The sequence below is a fragment of the Chiloscyllium punctatum genome, chromosome 50, assembly GCF_047496795.1.
Source record: "Chiloscyllium punctatum isolate Juve2018m chromosome 50, sChiPun1.3, whole genome shotgun sequence".
NCBI classification, from domain to species: Eukaryota; Metazoa; Chordata; class Chondrichthyes; order Orectolobiformes; family Hemiscylliidae; genus Chiloscyllium; species Chiloscyllium punctatum.
In genome coordinates this window covers 12,480,308-12,486,307 of record NC_092788.1, presented here as the reverse complement: position 1 = coordinate 12,486,307, position 6,000 = coordinate 12,480,308, and the positions used below count along the sequence as shown (strand labels likewise).

The 6,000-nt window shown below is 54.6% G+C and overlaps 1 long non-coding RNA gene across 1 annotated transcript in view; it reads right to left on the bottom strand.

Annotated features, from left to right (window-relative positions):
- Positions 1–2,157: 2,157 nt before the first annotated feature.
- The window catches only part of LOC140470129 (uncharacterized), a 53,884-nt gene continuing 50,041 nt past the window's right edge, over positions 2,158–6,000 (bottom strand). Inside the window, exon 3 of the long non-coding RNA XR_011956390.1 lies at positions 2,158–2,267. This is a non-coding gene — a long non-coding RNA (uncharacterized lncRNA). The remainder of the gene's footprint in view (positions 2,268–6,000) is intronic.

Here is a 6,000-nt window from a genome sequence, read left to right as displayed (position 1 = left end):
TTAATATGATTTATCTCTCCATCCCGGAGGCTCGCAGTCTCATTCGTGATGAAGGTCTGCTGCCCGAAACGGTGATTTTCCTGCTCCTCGGATGCTGCCTGACCTGCTGTGCTTTTCCAGCAACACACTAATCTTGAGTATGTCAAATATGGGGCTGAGACTTTCCCTCCACCAGGACTGTGTGCTGGCTGCTCCTACAGATACTGTCAGGGACAGATCCATTTGGGACATGGAGTTTGGTGAGAATGTTTCCCCCAGTCTGGCTGTTGTGTGTTGAAGCCTGTCCCTGCTCAGGCAGCGGTGGGACTGTGGGGGCACTCTTAGTGATGGACATTGAAGTCCCACACCCAGAGGATGGTCTGAGTCCTTATCACTCTCAGTGCTTCCTCTGATTTGTTTCCAAGAGGATGGGTGGGGGGGCAGGCGATAACCATCCTCAGGCGACTTCTTTGACCATGATCTGCTACCTTGAGATTTCCTGGGTTTTGGAATCAAAGTTGGGGATATGCAGGGTAACTCCTTCCCTAACCATCCCAGGGTGTCCCCACTACTGGTGGGTCTGTCCTGCCGGTGGGACAGGATATACCCAGGGATGGTGATGGGGCTTCATGAAACATTATTGGTGAGCACGGTGGCACAGTGGTTAGCACTGTTGCCTCACAGCGCCAGAGACCCGGGTTCAATTCCAGTCTCAGGTGACTGTCTGTGTGGAGTTTGCACATTCTCCCCATGTCTGCGTGGTTTTCGTCTGGGTGGTCTGGTTTCCTCCCATAGTCCAAAGATGTGCAGGTTAGGTGAATTGGCGATGGGAAATTGTCCGTAGTGTTGGTGAAGGGGTAAATGTAGGGGAATGGGTCTGGGTGGGTTGCTCTTCGGCGGGTCAGTGTGGACTTGTTGGGCTGAACGGCCTGTTTCCACACTGTAAGTAATCTAATCTAATCTAAATTACCCATCAGGCCTGATCCTGTGAGTATGACGGTGTCAGACTGTTTCCTGACTGGGAGTGTGGTGCTGGAAAAGCACAGCAGGTCAGGCAGCATCCGAGGAGCAGGGGAATGAACGTTTCAGGCATAATCCCTTCATCAGGAATGAGGCTTGTGGGCCGGGGAGCTGAGAGATAAATGGGAGGGTGCTGGGGCTGGGGCTGGGGCTGGGGCTGGGGTAAGGGAGCTGGGAATGTGATCGGGAGACGGAGGTGGGGGAGAGGTGATAGGTCAGAGAGGATGGGGGAAGGTCATGGACAGGTCAAGGAGTTCCCCGGAACGTTCTGTCCCTGACATTCTATAACAGCCATTTCCTGGAACGTTCTGTCCCTGACATTCCATAACTAACATTCCCCGGAACGTTCTGTCCCTGACATTCCATAACTAACATTCCCCGGAACGTTCTGTCCCTGACATTCCATAACTAACATTCCCCGGAATGTTCTGTCCCTGACATTGTTTGTGAACGGCCGGACGTCAGTGAATTGAACAAACAATGAGATCCCGTTCCAGGGAGAAGGAGACACTGTTCCGAAGGACCCTCAGGCAGTTAAAGGGGTGAATACGTTTTCCCTGCGTTTACCTTTCTCCAAGACACAGGATCGACCACAATTTAGACCAAAATACAGAAATTCTCAAACTCCGTTTGTCTTCAGGAAACTGGGAGAGAATCCTTCAGGACAGCAACGTTCCCACCCTCCGTATTAGGAACTGGGAAGGAGTGACCTGTGTCTGTTCGCGAGTGAGTGAGAGTGTGGGAATGTTCTAGAAACCATCTGTCCTTATGGATGTGTCTCTGTGTGTTCGAGGAGGGAGGATTTCTTGTGGTTTATGTCACATTTTTGTCAGTAATTCCGACATTCCCATTTGTTATTCCAGCTCCAATTATTTTAATAAATCCCTGAATACAGGGACACATTTGAAAATCTCACTGGGTCCCCGATCAAACGGGTCCCTTTGCCTCCAGGCTGATGGATAATGGGTTTGTTTTCCTTCCTCACAGTTAACGGAGTGACCATCTACGTCCTGCTTTATAAAGATTGTGGATTGTCTCCATGTGTCAGACGTTACCTGGGGGCCATGGCAGCGGCGGATCTCCTGGTCATTATCCTCGACCTGATCCTGAGACACATTCCCATTGTTTATGATGAACAGTTTTATTTCCTGTACTCCGTCCCCGTGTGTAATATCCACGCCGTCCTGCTATATGCAGCCACTGACTGCTCTGTCTGGTTCACCGTCACTTTCACCTTTGATCGGTTTGTGGCCATTTGTTGCCAGAAGCTGAAAAGTAAATATTGCAGTGAGAAAACGGCGGCTGTGGTTCTGGGAGCAGTGACTGTGCTGAGCTGTTTAAAGAACATTTTCTGGTACTTTATGTTCATGGCTCGGTATCGGCTGATGAACGAGCCCTGGTTTTGTGATGCAACATTCGCTGTTCTATCCTCCAGTGTCTGGGTCACAATCGAGTTCCTCCACCACATTCTAACCCCGTGTGTCCCATTTCTCCTGATTCTGCTGCTCAATGTTCTCACCGTCAGACACATTTTAGTGACCAGCAGAGCCCGCAGGAGACTCCGCGCTCACACCAATGGGGACGCTCAGTCTGACACTGAAATGAGAAACCGAAAAAAATCCATCATTTTACTGTTTGTGATCTCGGCCAATTTCATCCTGTTATGGTCAACGTTAATGCTGTTTTCTATATGGACCCGGATGTATGAAATTGGGTATCAGTCTGTGTATCTCGATGCCTTTGTTCAGGAATTGGGCTTCATGCTGCAGCTCCTCAGTTGCTGCACAAACACCGCGATTTATGCCGTGACCCAGACTAAGTTCAGGCAGCAGCTGAAGAATGTGCTGAAATATCCCTTCACCCGAATCCATCCATCAATCAAATTCCCTCATTAATCACACCATCCGGGATTTTCTCATTTCAGTTCAGTGTTTCAGCGATGGAGCAGCCTGTCGCTATGGTAACAGACTGAGGGTAGCGCTGGTTTGTCCATCCTTATCCCACAGGGGGGTTACAGGGAAACATTTCAATGTTTCTCACAACTCAGGGGCCAGTGAGAAAAGGCACCATCCCACTGACTGGATCCATCACTTCCATTTGTAACCAATAACAATGTTGATTAAATCGTGCCGAGCAGCAGAGTGACCGATGTTGTTGTGTGTCTTTGTGTTGGAGAAGCTGAGCTGGAGAGAGACAGACTCAGCCCCAAGTCCTGGTCCTCAGGGAAGGGGAGGGCACCACGCCCTGAGCTCAGGAGCTGGGTTTAACTCCCTCTGTCCCCACACTGCAGCCTGGCCTCCCCATTTCCTCACCCCCACTTTTCCTCCTCAATTCTCTCCCTCTCTCTCTTTCTGCACACTCTCTCTTTCTCACCACCTCTCCCTTTCACTCTCCCTGGTCCCCTCTCAGACATCCCCCCCAACCCCGGTTTCTCCACCTGCCTCCACTATTCTTTCTGCTTCACTCTCCCCTTTCTCTCACACCCCCAACATGAATTTCTCCACCTGCCTCCATTCTTCTCTCTCCCCCTCACCCTCACTCTCTCTCTCCTGCCGTCTCTGTCTCCCTCCTGCAATTCCGTCTCTACCCCCATTTTCCCCGAACTCCTACATCCCGCATCTCTCTATCGTCTCACCCCCACCCCCCACACGCAGCCTCAACACCACCCCCAGTCTCTGGGTCAGAGTAAGAGGGAAGGACCAGGGAGATCGGACTATGTCAGATCTAGAAGAAGGGTGGGAGAGAGATTCAGTCAAAGAGAAACGATGGGAGGTGGGGAGAGAGAGAGAAACGGAATTCAGGGGATCGAGAGTAAGAGAAGGTGGAGAAAGAGTGAAGGAACAGGGAGAGAGAGAGCAAGAGAGAAATAGGGTGAGAGGGGGAGAGAGAGAGAGAGAGAGAGAGGGGAAGAGATAATAAAGAGGGGCGAGAGAGCAGGGGAGAGAGAGTGGCCAGAGAGAGTGGGTAGAGAGAGTGCGGAGAGAGAAAGTGGGGGAGAGAAAGAGGTGAAGGAGAGAGAGGGGAGAGAGAAAGGGGAGAGAGCGCGGAGAGAGAGAGGGAAGAGAGAGCAGATAAAGGGAGAGGGAAATGAGCGAGAGGGGAGAGAGAGTGGGAGAGAGAGGAGGGAAGAAAGAGGAGGGGGAGAGTGGAGGGGACAGGAGGGCGTGAGAGAGGAGTGGGGGTAGAGAGAAGAGGGTAGAGAGAGGGGGTTAGAGAGAGGGTGAGGAGAGAGTGGGGTAGAGAAAGGGGCATAGAGGGAGGGGCATAGAGAGAGGGGGTAGAGAGAAAGGAGAAGACGGGGGAGAGAGTGAGATGGGCAAAGAGAGGGCTGGGGAGAGAGACAGGGGAGGGAGAGGATGGGGGAGAGAGAGAGGGTGGGAGAGAGAGGGGAGGCCGAGGGAGTGGAGGGTGAGAGAGGGGGCGGGAGAGAGAGGGGGAGGGAGAGTAAGATGGGAGGGAGAGTAAGAGGGGAGGGCGAGAGAGGGGATGGAGAGAGAGGGGAGGGACAGGGAGAGGGGAGGGAGAGTGAGAGGGGAGGGAGATTAAGGGGAGGGAGAGTGAGAGGGGATGGAGAGTGAGAGGGGAGGGCGAAAGAGGGGAGGGAGAGAGAGGGGAGTGGGTGAGAGGGGAGGAAGAGTGAGAGGGGAGGGAGAGTGAGAGGGGAGGGCAGGAGAGAGGAGAGGGAGAGAGAAAGGAGGGAGAGAGAGTGGAGGGGAAGGCGAGAGTGAGGGGAGGCGAAAGAGAGAGGGGAGGGCGAGATAGAGGGTAGGGCAGGGGTGAGGGTGAGAGGGGGGAGGGCGAGAGAGGGGGAGGGAGAAAGAGAGCGGAGGGTGAGAGAGAGGGGAGGGAGAGTGAGAGGGGAGGGAGAGTAAGAGGGAAGGGAGAGTAAGGGAAGGGAGAGTGAGAGGGGAGGGAGAGTGAGAGGGGAGGGTGAGAGGGGGAGGGAGAGCGAGAGAAGAGCGAGAAAGAGAGGGGAGAGAGAGTGAGAGGAGAGGGAGGGTGAGGGGGAGGGAGAATAAGAGGGGAGGGAGAGTAAGAGGGGAGGGCGAGAGAGGGGATGGAGAGAGAGGGGAGTGGGAGAGAGTGGAGGGAGAGTGACAGGGTGGGGAGAGTGAGAGGGGATGGAGAAAGAGAGGGGAGGGTGAGTAAGAGGGAAGGGAGTGTGAGAGGGGAGAGAGAGTGAGAGGGGAGGGCGAGAGGGAGGGAGAGTGAGAGGAGAGGGTGAGAGACAGGAGGGAGGGAGGAGGGAGGTAGAGAGTGGAGAGCGAGAGTGAGAGGGGAGAGAGCGGGTGGGATGGAGACGGGAAGGAGAGGGGGGAGAGTGAGAGGAGGGTGAGAGAGGGGAGGGAGAGTGAGAGGGGAGAGCGAGAGAATGGAGGGGAGGGTGAGAGAGATTAGAGGGAGAGTGAGAGGGGATGGAGAGAGGTGAGGGCCAGAGAGGGGAGGGTGGTAGAGCGGATGGTGAGAGTGGGGAGGACGAGAGAGGGGAGGGAGAGAAAGGGGAGGGCGAGAGAGGGGAGGGAGAGAGAGGGGAGGGAGAGAGAGGGGAAGGAGAGAGAGGGGAGGGAGAGAGAGGAGAGGGAGAGTGAGGGGAGGGAGAGAGAGGAGAGGGAGAGAGAGGGGAAGGAGAGAGAGGGGAGGGAGAGAGAGGAGAGGGAGAGTGAGGGGAGGGAGAGAGAGGAGAGGGAGAGTGAGAGGGGAAGAAGAGTGAGAGGGGAGGGAGAGAGAGAGGGGAGGGAGAGAGAGGGGAGGGAGAGAGAGGGGAAGGAGAGAGAGGAGAGGGAGAGTGAGAGGGGAAGAAGAGTGAGAGGGGAGGGAGAGAGAGAGGGGAGGGCGAGAGAGATGCAAGGAGAGAGAGAGGGGAGGGAGAGAGAGAGGGGAGGTCGACAGAGCGGAGGGAGAAAGAGGGATGAGAGAGTGAGAGGAGAGGGAGAGTGAGTGGGAGGCAGAGTAAGAGGGGAGGGAGAGTGAGAGGGGAGGGAGAGTGAGAGGGGAGGGAGA